Raw genomic sequence first — 23,433 nt, 5'->3', positions numbered from 1 at the left:
AAAAGCAGCCACACATATCCAGCCTTCTCAATTTAAAATGTCACACAATACAGCCTCACAATCATTCAGGTGACACTCTGAGTTTATCTCATGTGATGCATTGTGAGTCCAAGGGACGCACCAAGGACAGTTCAGTGACATGTTAATTATATCTCCAGCAAGAAAATCTAGTTTAAAAAAATGCTCGGTGGGGATGTGTATCCCTTCAGAAGGACAAGTTCTTTTGTTCTTCTCTGAGAAGAACCATTACACACCTCTCAGTAACCAAAGAGGCAACAACCTTGACAATACACACTCAGCTCAAATCCACTTGCTGAAAAAAGCCTGGAGAGTGTCAATAGAAATATATATACAATAATTACACTGATGGTCCTGGACTGCTCAGCTCGGGGCTTTTGCAATGGAGATTAGTGGCTGAAGATGATAATGTTCAGGTTCACGATGTGGCTTTTCAAAAAGTGGTTTTGAAAATGAATGCAATGTGAAGCAGGTTCATTGGTTCAGATAATTTTGAATTATATCTTTTCTGGGAAGGGAGCAATTGAACTCAACTTCTGTTATTATTAGTCAGAGCACTTATGCCCCTGCTGCTGAAGAAAAGTTCATAAACTCAGGTTTGCTCAAGATGGATGAGCCATAATATGCTTATCAGAAGTTACCTACTGTTTTATCTTTCATTACACATTTGCAGTGTTTCATTTTTCTGTTGCCATACTAGGCTGTTAATGAAGATGGCCAAATGGATCATGTCAAATTGTATCCCCATCCATATAAAAAATGCAATATGTCACCATAAAAGAAAAACAAGTCTCTTGCCAGCTTATCATCACTGTTACTATCATCTGCATGGGTTTCTGCAAGTGTCTTTATCAAAAAAGTTTAAAATGGTTCTTCTGGAATCATCTGGAAAATGATAGTCTCTCAGAAGCATATTTCTGTCCCTTTCAAACTGATGACAGATTTTTAACTACTAGCAGCAATAAAACAAATTTATTTCCAGCACATGATTTCCACTGAAAAAACCTCCCAAGCATGTAGTTTACCTAATGTTTGACAGCCATTCCTGCATCATCATGCAGAGGGAAATGTACTGTATCATAATATATACATAGCTAAGAGGATGGCTTTAAGCTGCTGGACCTGGGGGTCAATCACAATTTAGCAGTGGCAGCAGGGAATCTGGTTTGCATTGGGAGACCTGTGGGGGAATTCAGGTTCAGACTTGAGTGGTTTTCCTGTCCTGAGCTCTGAGCTGCTCCTTAGGTCAGCTACAGGGATCCCAGCTCTAAGAGAAACAAGCTCAGGAGCTCCAGCAACATCTGCTGTGCACATCAAATGAGAGATGCAGAGAAAATGCTGCCCTGAGCCCCATTGCTACATCTTGTATCACATTAGGAAGGTATTCAAGAGACAGTGGCTGATGCAATTATTGGCATTATTAATTTAATAACCTGTCCTCCATTTCAGGCTTCCCCACCAATACCACTGTGTTCTTTGTAATGCACATCTTTAAAAATCCATTTGTTTCATTACAGTGTCCCCCCAGTGAACAGAGCAATAATGCTAAAAGGGTTTGTGTATTGGTACTTACCTTAAACTACTGCAGGTTTTGCTGAATGAATGGGGAGAGATTTGGATGTGACTTTGGAAATCAGCTTTAATAAATTGTCAGTCCCTCATTTCAGTGAAATGTTTGCCAGAGATGAATATTTGCTATCATCAGTACTTGCACCACATCTCAAGGGCAGAACTAACACACACTTCTAACTCAAACTGACATAAATTGCAGGAAGAATCCTTTCAAAAATAAAGGGCTGAAGGCCATGCCATAAAATGCCTCTCCTACTTCCTGCTCTCTGTTTTTCATCTTCCTGGCAAGGTAAGCTTTCTGACAAAAACTCCTGTGAGTGCAGCCAGGAATGCAAAAGAGAAAGGTGAAGTGGGAGTCCCTGCCATTCCTGCTCTGAGCTGGTGCAGGTATGCTGGGTAGGTGCCCAGCCACGCCCTGGGTTTGAAAATAACTCAGAGCCCAGGGCTCTTGGACCTGTCCTTAGTGCAAGAATGGGAGAGCCAATGTTCTGAAACATTAGCTCAGGGAAAGTTACCAAATCATGCCATATGCCTGGCTTTTTTGTGGTGCTTGAGAGCTCAGGGTCAGTGAATTACAGAGCCAGGATCCACACACACGTCTCTGTCTTTGCAGGAAACAACTGGATGCCCATCACTTGAGAGGCTCCACAAAGTACAGCCTCTAGACTGCTAACATACATTTTGCTTCATCCACTGGTTATTTGCACATGGATGTTACAGCCCAGATTGGTCACTTTGATAAGAGTTGGCCCCTGAAGGATATTGGTTTTGGAGACCCTTAAATATTCCCAGTATCCATTATCTGATGTAATACTTCCCTCTCACTTCCTGCTTATTATCCCAGTAATTTTAACCCTGCCAGACAGTGTTCCAGCACAGCTGATCCCATTTTAACACTTCACACTGACAGTTTTCCTCACACAACTGGACCTGACCAAAAAATAGATGGATTTATTTTTCCATGTGCTACAATGGCTAGAACACTTTTGATCAATGAAATTCTTGGATACACCCTTGCAGCTCAGTCATGGAAACTTTCTCTCCTCTGATTTTCAGGTGAAGTCTCCCCAGGACAGGGCTCCCAGCCAGTGTACAGCCCCTCTAGTAATTTTTCACCTCATGTATAACATATGTTGAGTCAAAAATAAAAATCAATTTGGTCTCTCTCAGAAGATATACTTCATTTTTAACTTTGCAACTTTAATGGTGACTGTATTAATGTGCATAACCAAGGATGTAACCAGTTATGCACTGAAAGGAGTGTTATTTTCATAGAATATACAGAGTTGGAAGGGACACACAAGGATAATCCAGTCCAACTCCTGGTCCTGCACAGACACCCCAACAATCCCACCCTGTGTTTCAGAGCATTCTCCAAATGCTTCTGGAGCTCTGGCAGGCTCTTAAAAATTGAAACAGAGCCTAAAATTATTAAAATTCAAATTAAATAAATGTGGAAGTCTTTTCCTGCTAATCTGCTTGCTGTGACCTTAGCACCAGGGAGCTAAGGAAAGGAAGAAGTGGAAGTAGGTCCTCAAAGCAGGACAGATCAATGCCTCTTCTTCACAGGAATATCAAAAATATATTCAAATACTCCAGCGTTTGTGTATGATTTGGCCAATGCTTTCCCTCCTTCACACCAGGAGTGAAATGCTGTGCTGGAGGAGCAGGATTTCTCCAGCAGGTCTGTGGTGGTGTGGCTGCAGCAGAGCCAGAGCAGGGATGAGCCCCTGGACTTGCCCAGGAATGTCCCTGCTGAGGTCAGGGACACTCACCCCTCACTGGGATGGAGTTTCCTCAGGCACAGGAGGGAATTCCCACCAGGGCTCAGCCTCTTTGCCAGAGAAGCATCTGGGGAGCTCTTGAGTTGTTCGATTTGCATTTTGCCCCCTGTGATCTCCGTTCATGCTGTTCTCAAACTTCCCATTCCCACTGAACTGCTGTGTTTGTAAGCTTTTCTTTAGGCATGTATCAGAGACTTTATTTGTTTATTTGTTTAATTTGTTTATTTGTATAATTGCCACAAGTTCCAGCTTGCATAAGTGTCTGCAGGGGTATTTTCTCTCTGAGGAATCTCCTCTTTCCATTTTAGAGAGGATATCTGTCTACCAGCCTTTGTGGAGAAGCAGCACAAACTCTGGGTTGTTTGTAAGCACACACGAGGTGTACTGACCTTGAACTAGGCTTTTACACAAATACAAACCCAACAAAGGTGTCATTCAGGCAGTTACAGTGGGCCAGAAGTGACAGAAGAAGTAACTCCTTGTCTTATTTTACATAAAAATAAGATATGCACAAATATATTATTTATTTCTTGAATCAGCTATAAAATGTACAGTTCTTGTTTGTGCCTTGCATTATGCACCACCAATTTCTTTTCATTACTGACAGAGTATTTACTTTTGCAGAAAAAGTATTTGGTACAAAAAGAAATAGGCAAATGGCTTCTGATGTTGTATTATTCTTTGTGAAGCTCCAAAACACAAAGCAACAAGAAGGAACTGTTTTAATTTGCAAAGAATTCCTTGAGTGATTACTTTGTTTTCCTGCAATTTAGATCTGCCAGCTTGGAAATGGCTATTTAAAGGTTTGTGAGGGTTGTCAGCATCATTTAAGAACTGCATAGCTTTACATTAGTGGTAGGTGCTTTCACAGTCAGCTTGTATCTCGACTGTTTAAATCTCCTACTTTTACTAGGCAACACAGACACCTTGGGATAGATTTTCCACTTGGCTGAGGCTTGAAATCCTTTTCTGGTGGTGTAAGTTGCCCGGTAAAATGTGTGCCTATTAAATAAATTGCACCCACAGTTCAATGAATGGTGCAAAAATGTATATCCCGCAAGGTTTTAATAATTAAAAACCCCTTAAACACCAAGCCAGCTTATTGCTTTTGAAATTCGTTCACTTTCCCTCATGGATCACATTTTGACAAAATGGACTTTTTCATGTGTAATTTTAATTTTATTTTGTTGAAGTCACATTTTCAACTGCAAAGATTTAAAGGGAAAAGGCTCAAAGCAGCTGAAGCCAGAACTTTGCAATCTCAGTGATAAGGCCATCACTCTGTTAGCATCACCTTCAAGGACTGAATTTATTTGTGCTGCTAAGGAGGGCTGAATTCAACACTCAAAACAACATGAGTCAGCGTGATTAATACCTGTGGAGAAAGGACATTTCTCCTAAAGGCAGGAGGCCACACCTCTTTTGGGTGGGTCCCAGGGAGTTCTGGTGAGTTGGAGGCGTTTTTAAAATAGTCCCTATCAATATTCATGCTTCATCTGGTTTCAATGTGTATTGAGACACCTCAGAAATATTTCCGTGCAGTTTCACCTTATGAAGGGAATGACACCTTTTGTATGCTTACAGAGCATCTCAAGGTATCTGAAAATGCCCAAAATGCAGATTTCTCTGCATTTAAAGATCCGCCTGCAGGTTTCTTAAACTATAAATTCTTGGACCCTGTCACCACAGGCTTTGATACTGCTTGTCATTATTGCTTCTCCTGCCTTCTTTAAACACTTAAACAATTTTTTTTTTTTTTAACATAATACTTTTCCAACAGGATGTAGCTCACTTGAACTAACCATCTACATGAAAAAAAAAAAAAAAAGTTCCATATTACCTGATATTTTTTTTCACAGCCTTCAGCAGAAGGAACAGAACCAAAAATATGTGTGGAAGCTGGTAGCACTTCAGCTTCCTGGGGCATTCTGAGCTATTCCCCAAATGGACATTAAAAAATCCTTTTTGATCCTCAGAGTTTTCTGATGTAATTACTGTGCCAACCATCCCCCAATGCATAAACAAGAGCATCTTGTTATTTGTCTGTCTTCTTATGAAGTCACAATTCTCCTTTTTTTCATAAATAATGCTATGGACCCATTTAATGGGGAGCAAGAATGTGTACATAATACCATTACTTATGTAGAATACAATAAACTGAGTATCTTTGTACAGAAAAACACTGACTTTCTCTTCAGCTCTAAGCTTCAGTCAAGAGGATTTGCCAGACCAGGTCTCATTTTGGCCAAAGTGAGTTACAGGGGGCAATAGTTTGTGATGTGGCTGCATGTTCTGTGTGTGTGAGGCTGAGGTTTGACAGTGCTGGGGGCACAGGAACACAAATGATGTGCTTGAGAAGCCTCCAGAGATGCCTCAGGATGCAGTTGAGAAGAGATTTTTAGATACCTTGTATTAGCTGTAAGCAGAAGAGAAGTTTACAAAATTGGAGGGAGCTTGTTCTAAGAGGTTGCACGAAGTTTCTGAGTGCCCATCATGAGAAAAGATGGAATGGACAGGGATGTTTTTTGCAAGAGTCCCATGTGGCAACAGGAGGCTGGAGAAGAGGCTGCAGCAGCTCAGTGCAAGGCAGAGCAGGCACCTGCTTCGGTTCAGCTTGTTTGATGGAGGGCACATTTTGGCCAGCACTGTTCCCCAACATTTCACTCTGACCTTTTCCCTGGCATTTTTATGTGCTCCCTAATGCTCTACAACACACAAGAGCAGGGATCCCATTCCCTGCTGGTGCTATAACAACACATTTGTTGTTTCCATTAGATCAATTCATAATGTAAAATGTAACTCATCTGTAAAAGTTTGGCTTGCATTGTTTTTGGGAACCAGGCTGAACTGGACTGAATTTGGGTGCAGATACAAGCTCAACACACAGTACAAAGGTTTCTATGCCTGGAAGATCTGTACCACGTTTTACTGTAGCTTCTGTACACATCATGTCTAAAGCAAAAATCAAAATATTTTACTCCTCTGGTTGGTAAAAGTGGAGTATTCTAAACAAAAAGAGAGAAATAATAATAATAATAATAATAATAATAATAATAATAATAATAATAATAATAATAATAATAGTAATAGGACAGCAATAGTCTAAAGGGCTCGACACTGGTCACCATTGATGTGTGGGACACAATGAGTCAGGAATATTGAATGCCAGCTTGTCCAGCAATGCCTAGCACTGGCCTGGTCATAATTACAAAATACCAGAAATGCCAAAAGAAATCCAGGCCGGTTTGGCTTTGGAACAAAAGGGACCAGGCATTTTTCTTTGCTCCTTGGCAGCAGATTATTGCAATGCCTTTCGTGTCACTGTCTGACCCAGGAGTTGGCTCTGCAGTGGGACCAGGGCATGGCAGGGATCCATGGCCCTGCAAAGGAATCACTTCTGGGCCTCAAAGAAAGGCTGAGCACCTACAGCTCCTGGGGAAACACCTGTGGAATAAAAAGGAAAGGAAATAGACAGACCATGTCCATTAACTCCAATGCATTAAACCTCCCCTGGGTCTCATTCAATTTTAAGTCCAGGTGTGGAGCACTTTCCCTTATCAGACTTTCCTTCAATCCATTAGAAGGAGTCTGTATCTTTCTTTCCCCACAAATGGAGATTCTACACAAATGTGGTCCCACAGCAGGAAACTGTACAGTATGGTATAAAGGAACCTTTTATCAAACTTAAAAGGATTAATGCATTTCTTTCAGCAAAAGCTCTGCATGTCTCCCAACTCAAGCAGTTTACAAAAGGAGAAGGATTTTTGTTTAAAATAGAGGTAAAGCCCAATTATCCAACGTGAAATCTCAAGCTGTTTGTTTGGGATCAAAACTGAATGAAGCAGCTCTCTCAGTACCATGTCCTAGAATGTCAGTGCATGGATTTTGTGGACAAGGGAGCCCCTGGAAAAAGAGAAGGATTTTGGTGCTTAACATCTCAAGCCAGCAGTGTCTGCAACTTTTTGGGCCAGGGTAGCTGAAGTGCAACAAAGGACCGTGCCCAGCAGAGCCTGTCACGATTTCAATTTTCATAACGAAGGATGTGAACAGCCCTTTTCAGAAAATCTTTTACCAGCTGTTTGTTGCTGGACTTTGCAGAGAAGTAGAATTAAAATTAGAGTTTATTTCTTGTCGTGGTTAGAGGCCCAGAGCCCAGGGAAGCTCTGGGGGTGGCAGATGGTCCTGCAGAGCTGATGGTGGAGGTGCAGCTCTGTCACACCTGCTGGGACAGCTCAGGAGTCACCTCCCCTCTCTGCCCCATCTGCTCCCCACTCCCACAGCAGAAGGAGAAGCTCAGCCTTCAGCCATTGCAGTTCAGAGCTTGATGCTTTAACATAAACCTCCCATTTTGGCTGTCCAGAGCAGATGTTCTCATCTTGGTGATGGTTTAGCATCAGTGTTTGCTTCACCTTTCCATCCTGAAGGTGCTCCCAGCTGCAGAGGCAGATACACTTCCTCCTCACAAAAGCCCAGGCCATGATGCTTGCTCAAATTGCCAGTGAAGGTAATATTCTGAATAACACATTGCTACCTTTTAACTCGACTCCTAATAAAATTGAGGATTATATCACAATTACATTAGAGAATTAGGTGCATAAAGAGCTGTAACCAGAGAGTTAAAAATCTTGCATTGACATTGAATCTAAAATTAAAAACAAACAAGACAAATTGTCGCCTGCACGGACTCCTACATAATTTGGAATTTCAATGCATTACTTTGCTGTTAATCAAAGTCCCCTTTCCTTTAACCCCAAGTGTTTGAATGTCTCTCCTGTCTGAATGTCAGCACTGAAGGTCGTGCTGCACCCAGCCCTGCACGCCGTGTCCTTTATCAACCTGTGCCACTTGTTCTTTCCAGGCAAAGGCAACACTCAGCACAGCTCACCTCCTTGAAACCACAAGATTTGCTTTTAATACATTCCAATTAAATCTGGAGGGGGTTGACAGGCTCCCTGAACTCACCTTGGGGAGTGCAGTGGGGATGTGGGAGCTGTGAAATGCCACTGTGTGTAACTGGGCTGGGTAACTGTGACATGTGCAAAGCAGGACTCCATTTTGGGCTTGGAATAAAGCATATTCGCCCTCAAGAGGCATTTTGTTGATAAGTGGATATACAATAATGTCAATAATTTAAATTAAATGTCAAATAGGCCCAGAAGATTGCGTTGCCAGCATTACTGAGCATTGCATTTCCCCTGGTGTCTCTAAGACTGATGGTGCTCAGCAGGAGTGAATATCAGCTTCCCCTCTGCATCCCAGCACAGTGCTGGCCACAAGCAAGAGATGGCTCAGCTAGCCCTGCCTGGCCCTGCCATGCTATGTGACAATAGCAGAGGAGCTGCCAGAGCCAGGTGTTAAACTGCTGCAGTTATTTCAAATACTCCACCACTAACTTTGGTTTTCAGACAAAGAAAGCAACCCTCATGCCAGGAAATTCGAAAGGATACAGGACATGACAGAGGGGGCCACACCATCATAGGAGGAAAACCGGGGGCAATAGATAAGGATGGAAAATGTAAATAGTTTGTGCATATCCTGATCAAAGCACATTTCAAACTGCTCTCTTCTGTCCCCCAAGTAGCTTGTTAATCCATCAGTGACCCTCTTGTTCCTTTACCTCTGCAGACATTATTTGAGTGTCACCTCAGTTATTGTGATTATTCACTAACCCCAAATCTTCTACAACCTTGTGTGCCTCATCATGTGCTGCTCCTCTCAGTGTTCAGTCAGGCAACCTCACCACTCACCATTGAAATGTTTTATACTCTGGCAGATTCCTGATTCCAGAGCTGAGGGATGGGGAGGACAAGCCAAGGAAAGGGTCTCACTCAGATCCCATGCTACCTTGCTTTGTCTTGGCCTCTTGGGGCAGGAAATGCACAAGCAACTTTTTTTTTTTCTTTTAATTATTATTTAATTATTTATTTAATTAAATTAATTTAATTACTGGGGTTTTTTTTTAACATTTACAATACTGTACAATTCAACATGCATATGTAAAAAGTGACTCTCCCTACTGTAAATATCTTTTGAGCTTTTAATGGTGTCCCTTAGACATCATTGTTTAAAATGTGCTCATAACTGCATTAAACCTGGCAGGGAAATATGGGGAGCTCAGATGTCAGGGGTTGACACTGGTGACTATGGCACATCAAAGAAAGCTGAAGACATTGGGTATTTTTCTGAGAGGCATTCAGAGCCTGGCATTACTGTGCCCAAAACCAATTTTGGATGTTCTCTTAGGAATTCAGAACTGGTTAAAGAGAGTGAGTCACTCTCCACTTCCCTGTGCCTTTAAAAAATCCTGGATTTCATAAGTAATAGAACTATAAAACCAATTTAAAAAATCCTGCCAGACAGTCCAGCAGAATGAGGCAGAATTGGGAAGTATTTGTCAGTGCTTTATACATTTATCTTAAAAATCTTTCCAGATCTATAGTGAAAATGTTGACTGATCTTTCAGTTTCCTTGTCATTTTACCATCTGTCATGACCATAAAAAGGAGAAGTAGATACTAAAAACTGTGAAAAATATTACTTATGGTACCTAGATTTGCTCCATGTGTAAACCATGCAAACAGAACAAGCTCATTCAGGTCTGAAACCCTTGTCTGCAGTGGAGGCTTTTATGCAGTGAGATGCCATTATAATTAAAGAACCTCCTTTGGTTCTGCACAGTCTGCATTCAGGGCCTCCTGGAAGGAGCATTTAGTCAATTAACTATTTTATTAACCAATTGATTTTTCCTGTTAGTCCTTAACCTCTTTGTACCTGTTAGGAATGGTTATGAAAGCCGAATAAATTGGTTTCTTTCACCTCTAAAAGGCAACAATAAATAATAAAACAGGTTGAACAAGGTTTCAGTGGGGAACCCAAATACGAATAAAAACACCTGCCGTGTATCATATAATATAAAATACTAACTGCTAGGAGCAGCACAGTATTTCAATAAATCACATTGTCACACTGACCTTTATTGATATACTGTTTCTCAACTTAAAGGATTGGTCCTGGTGCTTTAGGAGATCTTTTGTTGTGAAGGACCTGCAGTTTCATCACATAACAAAAAGATTATTTGCTCACTATGGGGCTGACTAAGTTTATATTCTAAGCAGAAGCAACTCTTCCCCCCTCCCCAAATATTTTAGGGACAGTTAATGTTTGGAGATTTATTTAGCATCACAGGAGAACAAACATGCATTCCCGAAATAAGTACAAAATATGATTTATATTATCACTTAGGACAAAGTGGAGAAAAGAAAGGGAGAATAAAGAAAAGCAAAGCTCTTTCATTTCTGCTAGATAATAAACAGCTTGATTTTATGGAATGTTACACTACCTTGAAACTCTGCAATAACAGTCCAGTGTTGGAAAATTAAATTCACCACACTGGCTGAAACCCAGCAGACTTATTGGTTCCTCTGTACCAATGGCTGGAATGAAAGACTACGAGGGTGTGCAAAGAACACATTTTTGAAGTGACAGAAAAAACCTCACAGTAAAAAAACATATGTGCTCCTCTACAGAACATTCCCTGCTCCAGCAAACCCAGCAGAAACAACCTGATTCACATCCAGAGCATAACAACTGAACTTGCACTGCCTATCTAAAGAAAAGTCCAAAATTATATTCTAGAGATTCTTCCAACACAGGGCAAAGAGTTGTATAATATTCAGCCATATATACAAGATTTTGTACAAATTATGAAACCTAATGTTTTTCTTGAGGTTCCTTCTGCCTTAAAATATAGAGATATCCTGTGAACATTTGTTGCTGCTACTTTTAATGTTGACTCATGCTGGTTTGAATAAAATTCAGACTCCAGGTGCAGTTGTCCAATGGGGTGAGAAGGTGCATTGTTTTGTAAAACATGAGCAAAACAACAAAATGTTTGTCCCTTACTGAAGAAGTAGCTTTTAATTTCTCTGTTTTTATGTGGTTGTATACTGAAAAAGAGGTTGAAGGTTAAAAAAGACACATTTGAAGACCAGCCCACTAGTGTAATTTAGTCACTGAGCAGAGCTCTGTGAGCAGAGGTGAGGACACTGCCCCTGAATGAGTCCCTGGGTTCTGACTCCTTTTCTTCCCTGCTTCCTGCTGGTGCTCTTGCCCAGAACAGTTCCACGATAGCACTGATTGCTGCTCCTGTACCAGGTGCAGCAGAATATCCCCACTCCCTGCCATAACATCTCTCTTTACAAATAAATCCATGGATGGCTCTTCAAATCCCAACTTTGAGGAGCCCCTTTAGAGATGATTTTTGTCCTCCTCTTCCTTTAAAGGGAAGTTCTGGTAAGTTCCATGGAGCAGTGTCCATGGCTGAGCTGACCTTCAGGTGATGCCTGGCTGCATTTTCTCTCCTGTTTTTCCCCCTGGCAGCTTCCAGCCCTCACAGCCTGTGCCCTGCAGGCTCTTGGCACCAAGGAGTCCTCCCACTGCCCCTTCTTCAGTCATTTTTGATGTTCCAGGAACCCAGCCTTCCACATTTCCCCACTCTGCTTATCTCCACCTGTTTCTCTAGGAAAAATTCTGCCTCTTGCTGCTTTCTTTGCATCTCTCCACCTGAGCCTTCCTATTGCTTTTCCTCACCCCATCAAACTGCCAAGGCATCTCATCCACTGCAGGGCTGAGGCCACTGCTGATCCCCCCACCTTCTTCCCTGAGTCCAACCTCCTCCTCACCAGCCATAAATTTCACAGGGGGGGTCTGCATGACGGGGGCAGAGACAACAAATGTTGTATTTAAATATGGAATTAAAATGCCACCACCATCTGGCACAATGAGATGAGAATGAGGGGAGATGTGCCAGGGCAGTGCCTTTGCTTTCCCAGAACATGGCACCAATGATGCAGACAGGCTATTCCTGTGCTGGCAATGCTTCTCCTGGGTGGGAGCACACACAGGAGCTGAAGGCAGTAGATTTGTTGACACTTTTGGATATACCTGTCATGCACCCTGCCTTCCTGGCCCCAGGATTCCACAGGAGAAACAGGGCATAATAAACCTGATTGATTCGTGTTTGTCACTCATCCAAGTGGCTTTCACTTTGGTGTTCCTCAATCTTGCTTTTTCATTTTCGTTTGGAGCCACTTAAATCTCACCTTCCAGAGAATCCAAGCTGTTGGACTTGTCATCTGGTTCAAAATGTCTGCACAGCATGAACAAAATTTACTGTCCTCTGTGCAACCTGCTTTGGTGGCTCTGATAAAAAACACAGCAATCCCTCTTTTATGCTCTGCTAGGAGACAATCTGCTTTTTTTTTGTTTTGTTTTGGTTTTTTTTTTTTTAGGAAAGGAAAAGTTTTTGATAGAATTTTTGCTAGCTTTATATACACCAGAAAATCCTCAAAATCCAGCATGCAGCCAACAGTACTCACAGTGAATTTAAATCTTTGAATGTCTTTTCTATAGCTTCTCCTTAGATTCAAAATCTGAGTTAAAGAAAAACTTCAGTCTTTTAAATTGCCAGGGCTAAAATGTGGCAGAGCAATTACATGACTCGTGGAGCACTGTGTTCAGTTGAAGTGTTAATGTCATCAGCACTAATTTGTTTTTTTTTTCTTTCTCACCCTGAAATTTGTTGTTGTTGAAATGTATCACTAGTTTATCATCTTGTGTCCTTTAACCTGCAAAACAATCTCATTCCTTAATAATTTTTTTTTTTAAATGTGACGTTTTTCCAGAAATTTTAAGGTCCCTGAATTTTAAAGGAAATAACAGCTTTCTTCTTACCTTCATTGTTTTTTATTGTTTTGGTTTGGTTTTGTTTTGGGTTTTTTTTTTTGTTACATTTTTCCTACAAACTCTGTCTCTTGCTGCTGCCAGCCAGAAAGGCCCCACTGAGAGACCCAAGGTCACTGGTAGCTGAAGACAGGCACTGCACAAGTAGTTAGGATGAAAGAATATCCCACTGGGCTTTGGACTTACAGTTTCTTGGCTCTTGTGACTTGAAATAAATGTCTCCTCCCTGTCTGGAGCCACCAGCCATATTCTCTCCCTTGTGAAGCATTTTGCAGCCAGACTTCCACAGGTGAAGAGGATGAAAACCTTCCTCACTTGCTTTATCTATAATGATATATTGACTTCCCTCTGTTAGGGACAGGGTGAATATTTTTACTGGCTTCTGCAGAGCTTGGAGTTTCACACAAATATTTTAGGAAATTTCACCTCAACGATTTGTTGTAGAGATTTGGGGATATGCAAAGTGTTATTCAGAATGTGCTTTACTTTTTAAAATACTTCAAATAGGATTTGGCATCGCTCAGGGATTTCCCACCTCGTAATTACAGAGGAGAGAGACTGAAGTGATCTTGTGCTTGGAAGAAGTCTAGGTTACCTTTCAGGTTTTAGTTCTGATTTCCCTTGTGATCTTCTGCATGTTGATTAAACCTTTCAGTCCCTATCCTTAAAAATGGGATTAAAACACATCTGTGCTTTATTTGGTGTTACAAAAACCCCACTGATGAGTGGCTACTGTGCTAGCTTATAAAAATCAGAACAAAAATACAATCTTATCAGCAAAAAGAAACATCCTGAATGTTTGCCACATGGGACACTTGTAACCATCTGGGAACAGACCACAAAACTTTATTCTTTCAGAATAATTTTCTGAACTGCCTAGTCAGCTCAGCCTCCTATGGTTGGAAAGAAATAAGCAAGAACTCTTCATAAAAATCTTCACAAAAATACATCATGCTTTTAGCTCAAAGCCATCTCTGACCTCCTACACTGCCCATCTGTGAACCAAGCTTGGCTTATGCACTTTAAAGTCTAAAGATATAGAAAAAGAAAGGAAGAGGGATTGCAGATAACCTGTTTAATTCTCTCACTTACAAAATGAAAACGTCCTCTGCACCTTGCTTTAACCTTCTATCTTGAACAGACGTTCAACAGGGAATACACTCGATCCATTTGACTTTAGCTATTATTAATGGTATCTTGGATAAAATCATTCACCAAGCAACCAAAGAGTAACTGGATTTTGGCTCTCCAAAGTAATAAAGTAGAAAACCATCATGGAGATGTGCTGCTGAAACAGGAATAGACAGAATGTCTGATGCTCCCCTGAGCTGACAGGGCTTGAGCAGAGATACAATCCTGTGTGATGGATCCAGCTGGACAGGAGATATCACAAGCCACAGCCATCGAGTGCAATATCAGTATGAAGTTTTTTCCATGGCATGAGCGAGGGTGCTCAGAAGCCAGCTGTCAAAGCAGAAAACTGCAAAAGGTTTCTCAACAAGAATACTTAATATTTAGGAATCAACAGCCACACAAGAAATTCATTTCTGTTCACTCACTGGATCTGAAAGAAGGAATAAGTAAAAAAACCAAAACTCTCTCTGTCCTTTGGGTCCTGATGAAAAGTGTGCTTTCTTAACAAAAACCACAAAACTCTATCTGCTTCAAAAAGAACTCTCAGATTGTCTGAAACATCAAGGAAGCAGTCAAAATGAGATCCCTGGGAGAGACAATGCACGAGGTCAGAATGCTGCAGCCTCACAATTTCCACAGTGGAAATAAACAGAGCATCAGGCTATGTACTACACCAAAAAGGTCAGAATTAAGGGCTGTATTATTCCCTGGCCTTCAGAATCATTCACAATTCACCTGAAGTTAAATTGCTTGCATATAAATAGGGAGAGGATAGGGACACATGCCTTGAGGGTCTGAATGAAATGACAAAAAGCAGGCATTAGCCTCTTACTAGATCACCAAGTGCATCTGCTTTTAAAATGTGCAGGGACACCTCTGGCCCCTAAAATCATGCAGCATTTTTACCTCACTGGTTTCATAAGGATCTCAGAGGAGTCTTGACTTTTGTCATATTTGTTTTTCCTTTAAACAGCAAAGTACTGAAACAGAAAATTCAGACTTCTGTGAATTTTTACTCCTTTTGTTTTAGTTACAGTGCATTTCTCTCTTCTTGGCATTTGCTGTCCTTGCCTTGCTACCCATCCACCTCACTAACTAGACAAAAACTGCAGATACACAGACCTTTGATCTTCCCTCTGTTCCAAGCTGCAGCAACACTCTCTTCACTGTTTAGATCATTATAGGAAGATCACTGGGAAGAACAGGAGATTAAAATGAACTATTGCAAAACAAGCATTTTCCTTACCATTATAAACTCCACTCTGCCTGTAAGCTGGGAATGCCCCAGGAGGGATGCAGCCCCAGGAGAGCAGCAGCAAGAACTCCCCTCTCAGGAGAGTAACTCCTGCTGTCAGTGTTCTCTTGGCTGAAGAGCGTGGCTGTCGTGACTAATCACCCCAGCGAGGCAGAGAGCTGACAGTCTGGGGAGATGCTGGGACCTCAGGGCGCTCACTGGGAGGTCACACTGGGCTGGAGGCTCTGCCATGCTCCTGTGTCCTGCAGAGGGCTGTGAGCATCCCTCTGAGACGGGCACAGCTGGTGCCTGTGCACCTGGGCTGGTGCCATTTCCACACTGGGAAATGCTCCTCAGAGGGGGCAGTGGGACAGGAGGCCAGGCTGCACACCCCTTTGAACATGTGCTATCTAAATATACCACAGGTGTGTGCAACCAAGTGAAATTCTGCTGCTGCTGCAAGAGCTCCTGCTTGTCCAGCAGGCAGTCCCTGGTAGGATCCAATGTTTTCAGCTCCAGGATGCAACACTAAGAGGTGCTGGTCTGTGCCTCTGAGTGCATCCCTCCTTGAAATGGATCCTCACAGTGAAAACCCTGAGCTCTGGGAAAGATTTTTCTATAAATTAGGGATACACACTGATCAGAGTTAAGTGGAACATGGGACCTTCTAAAGCTGAGTCCCAGAAATGGCAACTGATGGCTCTTCTAAAGTGCCAGCAACACTAACGGTGTATCCCTGGAAATCTTTCTCAGACACAGATACTGCATCCCATAAATCAGGATGGAGTAGAGGCTGGCAGAGACTTCCAGCAGCTCCATAGCCCAGCCCTCCTTGCTCAGAGCAGCCCCATTGCTCAGGGCTGTGTCCAGCCACAGCCTGAGCACTCCAAGGATGGAGATTCCACAGCCTCTCTGGGCAGCCTGCTCCAGTGCTCAATAACAATTTAATCACAGCCTACAAAGTTCAGAACAACTACTCTCCTCACTTCATTTTCTGTCCTTACCTTTGCTTTCATGTTCTGCCAGATCAATATAAACCTCATTTGGGTCCTCCACATTCATTTTCTGTTCCTGGAAGTCAAGGAACTGCTTTTCTGTGATTTCCCTTTGTTTATAAGAGAACACCCTCTGGCAAACACCAATTGGGCCAATACATAGAGGCAATACAGTGTAACCTTCACCTTAAAGCACTGATGTCTGAGGAATATGCTCTGAAATAAAGTACTGAGAGTCTGTGTTGAATTAATTCCAGTTAAAAATACACAAATGCACTTACATGCAGGTAAACTATATGTGGAATAGAAAGAATAAGAATAGCTTGAGAAAAATGCTTAATACACACATTAATCTTACATGTATTAAACCTAGTGGTGCCTAGAAGCCCAGTGGATTATTTTCATTGGTAAAGTTACACATCAAACAAAGTATTTCCAAGAATGAATTCATAACTTTGCCATTATAAAGTTAGGCCATCACTCCAAATTATTTTATGCTTTATTGCAGGGAAAGTTTTTCTTTCTTTCTTGCCACAATAGCCAAAAGTATAAAGAATTGTTCTGTCCCTCTAAGCCAGCCTTTATCCACATTTGCCTTTTATTGTTCCTTTCCAAGTTTGCTAAACTGTTGCAAATCTTTTGAAAAATGCATACAAATTCACTGCAGATTATTATATCTGACAAATCAAAAAAACATCTTTGTCATCTCTAGACTCTGCTGTATCGCTCTGTATGTGTCTGTCCAAATTCTTCTAATGAGAATTTGGGGCTGTGGGTATTCTGTGACCAGTGATTCAGTTCACTTCAATAGCCATCAGATGGCTGTGAGTATCCTCTGTTCTGTGCTGAACCTGGCTAAAATTCGAGATGATGAATAAGGGCTATAAATCCCTGCACTTTCCTTGAACATTATATTCATTAAAAGACAAAAAATCAGTTGAGCAATGATGTATGTTGCCAATGTACCCAATCTATCAGGCATTTGACTCTGCTCTCGACTGTAAAGATAGACTGAGATCAATTTTCTTCCTGTCAGCAGCTCGAGTAGATGATTCTCCTGCCTTCAGTTCCATTCAGAGAACCCTGCACTGGGTTTGTTAATTCTGATAAAATCTGCTCTAATTTTGTGAATTCTGATATGCTTAATCTTTGTGAAATATCCCTGCAGGATTGCAGAGAACCACAATTTGACTGAGATCAAAGCTCTGGCAGACATCCAAGTTCAGTTTGATTTGAAGTGACAAACTGTAGACCCTAAGACTTGATTGTGGCTCCAGCCCTTTGGGATGCTGCACGGGCTTCAGATACTCTTCATTCTTTGATCACACTGCAAACTGTTGCTTGAAAATAAATAAACTGCTTCCGAAAAAAAAAAAGTAATATTAAACTTACATTTTGCAAAACTATAAACAATAGTACTTTTCTGTCAGAGGCAATCACAGGAAGCTGCTTTCTATGCCAGCTCTGTGAGCACTCACCATGGGCACAAATATCACTTGTGAGTTGCACTGTAGCCCTTTGGAAAAGTCCTGGACACTCCAAGATATGTCAGCAAGGAATACCATGTGCAATTAATCTGTTTGCCTTCTCTGGAGGATTAACAGATCCCGAGCTACTGGAACCATGACCAGTGTCTCTAATTCAGCTGAGCAATACTGGTTTAGTCCTGCTCAGGCTGTGACCTTGTGTAAACTGCTCCAGGGCACAAATCAAACCCCTCAGAGCATCGATATGTTCTTCCAGGCAATCCGGATCATCTCAGGCTGCACAATTAAATAGGTCAACCTCAGCAGCTTGATAAAAGACTTCAAAAAGATCATGTCATTATGGCTTTGATGTTTTGCAGACCTGAACTGCATTTGTGAGTGAATGCAGTGGAAGCATTAGCTGAAGAGTGCCTATAATAGCAAGTAGGAAAAACAGTAAGAGAGTCCATAATAATACCCCCTTGCCTTCAAATGGAAATGCTTTCTCATTTAGATAGGAAATTGCACTCATAAACCTTAGCTAAGTATGACCTTATTCTTCTTAGTGTCTACCACCGTGGATAACTATTACATAGAAAAGGATTTTAGATCTGCAGGTCTTTAGAGTCAGAAGTGAAACTTATTATTGTATCCATTGCTCATAAACTAGCATATAGATTTTGTGCTGTAAAAAAAGCTAAGTCAGTGCTCTTTGGGTGGCAAAAATATATGTTAGAAGAAAAATAATCTTTTACATGCTGACATATAATGTAATAATTCTATCATAATCAGAGAAAACACACAGATGCCTCATGGAACTAGTTTAAGTTAAGGTTAAGTTAACAATCTTAGTGAAGATTTAAATATGAAAGCTGGAGAGGGATTTTTTACAAGGGGATGTAGTGCCAGGACAAGGGGGAATGGCTGCCAGTGGCAGAGGGCAGGGCTGGATGGGATCTTGGGCAGGAATTGTTCCCTGGCAGGGTGGGCAGGGCTGGCACAGGGTGCCCAGAGCAGCTGTGGCTGCCCCTGGATCCCTGGCAGTGCCCAAGGCCAGGCTGGACATGGGGACAGTGGGAGGGGTCCCTGCCATGGCTGGGGGGAAAATGTGATCTTTAGGGTCCCATCTAAATCAAACCACTCTGTGAATGTATGATTCTGTGGTTTAAGCATTTCTGTAAGGGGCCCTTGGTTCCTGCACTTTACCATTTCAGCAGACTGTGCAAATAATTTACTGTCCCTCATTTCACTGTGATTGGCAATTAAAGTGATATAGGACATTTTCATGGTGGAAATTATGTTATGGAAAGATGTATCACTCCTACAGTCATGATCAGTCACAAATCAGTCTTTGGTATTCCCCTTGTAAGTTAAAAAGATAATCATTCACCATCTTCCTCGAAATACATTTGAGACTTGATTTCTGGTTCCAAAATGAGACTGAAGTAAGAAACACAAATTCCTTTAGCCAATACTCACAGAATCTTTGCAGCTCAGCACCGTTTCCAGAACAAGGGGACACTTTTGACAGCCTGGGACCATTTGGAGTGGGTCAGGTTTCCCTCAAGGCAGACCTTGTCCCAGCTTTTGTTATCTGCATGCAGGAGCAAGGAGTTGGCCTTTATTTAGTGAGTTTAACAAAAGCAGATAGGAAAGCTCAGGAAATCTGAAGAGTCACTGTATTTTGTCCATCCGTCCTGTTTCTGTGGCTTGCCACAGTAAAATTGTTGCTTGAGATTGCCTTGAAATCCTTTTGCCCTTTTGCACTCACAGATGGCTGGGCAGAGGCAGCTGAAGTTCAATGTCTGCTGGATTCATCCTGGTCATTCATCCTGGATCCTTCCATTTGGAAACATTCCCTTCCTGGAATCCAGCTCATCACACAGTAAAAAACAAACCAGGTTTTTTTTGTTTAGCCATAAACCAGATCCCAGCCCTTCAGTGCAACAGGCTCTGCAGGGATATTTCCACCCTAAAAGCAACATGAGCAACTGCAGAATTCTAAATTAGAAATGATTAGCCACTAGGGGAGGTTTAGTATCCTACTTCAGTGACAAAAGCTTGCTTTGTGAGACTCACATGCTTATTTATACAACACCCTCCACTAGGACATGGCATTCTACCATGAAAGTATATTTCCCAATTTTACTATATCATCTATATCTGTATTTATATCTATCTAGATCTAGATATACACATGCCCCCTTATTGTCAGAATTTATAAAAGTATAAAGTAAAATAGCTGAGTTTTAGCCTGTTCATAACTTACAAAGAAATGTGGATCAATACAGAAATATAGAAAGCACTTGAATATTCAGATTATGAATTGCATGTATTGGAAATGTGGTTAGCCAGCTGCAAGGCTCCAGAGTTATCAATTTCAATATGAAACAGTTTATGCCCTTTTCCAAGCCATTTTAGACAAATAACAAAACTGGCAGTAATTGGTCTAAAGTAGCATAAAACTTATTTTAAAGGCAATTACACCCATCAGCATGATGTCTCCAAAAATCATCTGTGACCTCCTGAAACTTCGTTGTTGTTAAAATGATTCCTCCCACTGCAAACAGATACACTGATTTCTCTCTGTCCTTTGTGGCCTTGTTTACTTCAGGAATATTTGCTGAATTTATAATGGTGCTGACTTACTCCCACCATATTGATGGCATCAATTTTTGCAAAATCAATAGCAAGTTATTTAAAATGTGTAGCTCTCATCCACTACTACCTAGTTCTTTATATTATTTTAATGGTGACTTAGAGCTTCCTTAATTGGGCCTCATCTTCCAGCCCAACAGACAGGGATAAATCATGGCAATCACTGCACCAGACTTGTTCAACACCACTTACAATGTCTGTGGTAGCTGCCACTCTGACATCTGCCACACATCACTGATGAACTTTCAGGGGCTGACCCTTCACAGAACCCATTCCTCTGCCCACTGAGCATGTTTTACTGAGCAGTTTCAACATGGATGTGCTTCAGCTCTCCCTGGGGAGACTTCTCCAGCTTCCAGTGTGGTGGGAGGTAGTGACAGGAAATGGAGCAGATTTGCACTGGGAAAGAACATACCTGGTACAAACGGGTCTGTGACACACCAAATCATCATCGTTTCTACTCAAGCCTTTTTATAAAACAAATAAACGTTCTGGAGTTCTTTATTCATTTGAAGTGCTTCATTAAGCACAAAAGTAAAGAAGCAAAAAAGTTTCTGTCTTGAGACTCAAATGGCTCACCTGGAGAATGACCTGTGTAGGACCTGCCCTGTATGATCCTGCCAAAGAACACAGAGAAGTTTTACAGGCAAAGAAAAAGTCAGAATTCATTAAGATACAGGTATTAAGAAGAAAGAGCAGAAATTAATGTTTGTAAGTAACTCTTCCTTAGTTAGTTCTGTCTCTACAGGTGCATCCTTGCCTCCCAATTTTCAGATTAACCAATGGCTTACAAATTGTGGGAGGTCCAATCCATGCCCTTTAACCCTCTGTTAAGTTTTCCTCTGTCCTTCCTGTGACCTGGTGCTTACTGTCTGCTCCTTTCAGTCTCTCTGCTTGATCTAAAAGCTCACAAATCCTGTTGTGACCCTCCCCACATCTCCTCCTGCCTTCCTCCCATTGGAGTCTCTGGAATTCTCTCTGCTTTGGATATTCAGTGGCCAAAAGGAAACAAAACATCTCCTTGTTCTTCCAGAGGGCCCTCTTGACCCATCCCAGTCACCGAGGAACAGAACACAAAGCAAGAACAAATGAATATTACATGTTCTATCCAGCATATCCCTAAATACACAGTCAGTTCAAATATGAACCCTTGCTGGGAGAAACACCACCAAAATCCTCCTTGCTGTGCAAGGGGAGGTGAAATAGCAGCAATAACACCTCTGTGCATCTCAGAGCACTTCACAGCAGCAGATAGACGACATCTCCATTTCATTCAGACATGGAAGACCAAAGTTTCCTGAGATACTGGTGAAATAACCCCCTTGTGTTATAGGTATACACAGGCTGAGTGTTCCAAAGGGAGGGCAGAAGGGATCTCCACAGAAAAGTCTCAAAAGGATGGTTCAAGAGCAAGTCCTTAACGTGATGTGGTGCAGACACCAAGATATGTCAAATAATTTCAAGCCACATGGCCAAGGAAGGCCATAAATAACATTTTTGTGCTAATTATAATATATTAAATTCTTATTGCTACATCACACTGCTTCTGGTTTTCCATGCTCATGATGAACTTAGTTAATTATATTACAAATAGCACTGAGAAATATTCAGAACAGCATGTAAAAAATGTGGTAATTTGGGAGTCTAGTCATTAAGGAATCCCTACTCTTAGTGATTGCTGTCATCATGGATGATCTAACAACCATTTGAGCCCTGTATTTGCTGAGAATAATCATAACTCTTCAGGGAGAATTTATACACTGTCTAGCAACTCTGGACCTTTTGACTCTGCCCAGAGGCAATTAGGCTCTTTATAATGGCATCAGGAGAATCCTAGGAAGATTCTTTTTCCCTGTGTCTCTCTATGCCATCTCTCCCTGCATCTCCTTTTTCATTTAAGTATATGCTAAAGAGAGAAGATATAATGACATTATGACTGTGAAAATAGAAATAATTCTCCTAAATGGTAGACCACCCATCTCTTCCAATAATGTGACAGGAGCAGAGGGGCATGGATAGTCTGTGGCTATCCTGGAAGCCAGGATTAACCTACTTTTGCTCATTAGACATCTCCTGTATAAACTACCAATGTTCTACAGGACTTCTGAATTCACACACACACACAATAAGCAGAGTACAAATGCATTTGCTTCTCTTCCCTAATGCTACATCATTATCATAAAAAATCCAACATGTTATTTTATATAAAGCCATAAACATGATTAACTGGAGCACTAATTCTCCTGCAGACAATGAGCAAGCTTTCAGCTTCTCAATCAGTCCCACTGACACAGAGATCATGGAAGGGAATGAGATTTCCATCGACAGGCTGAGAGTTTTGTTCCTGTGTTACTTTGTGGTTACACCTGCCCCCAAATCAAGGGCCTGGTTCATGCAGTACCAACCCAGGATGAAATCCTGCTGGATTTCAAAGTCATTTTGCTGGTGCTGAGACTGCAGGAGTGTCAGGGTAACTAAATGTACACTGACATGTTAAATGAAAGACTTCTGAGTCTGTTACAAATGCATTTTCCCATCAGAATAAGAAGGAAATGTCAGGAGCACTTTATTAGATGCCACACACTTAAGCAATTTGGGGTTGGTTTCCAGAATCTCTGCATTGCTGTGTTCAGGTGGGCAAGGAGCTTCCCTGGAACTCTGCACTGCCACTGCTTCCCTCCCAGTGCTGCTGCAATTTCTCTCTTCTGAGATAAAACTTTCTGTCAAGACACAGACGTTTTATAACAGCTCCTGTTTCTTATTACAGAAAGAGCTGAAGTTCTGGAGACATTCTAAGAAAATAATAACTTTCACTTTATTTGCTGGAACATT

This window comes from Sturnus vulgaris, chromosome 12, assembly GCF_052056855.1.
Source record: "Sturnus vulgaris isolate bStuVul1 chromosome 12, bStuVul1.hap1, whole genome shotgun sequence".
Taxonomy (NCBI): domain Eukaryota; kingdom Metazoa; phylum Chordata; class Aves; order Passeriformes; family Sturnidae; genus Sturnus; species Sturnus vulgaris.
Note: the sequence above shows the minus strand (reverse complement) of the source record.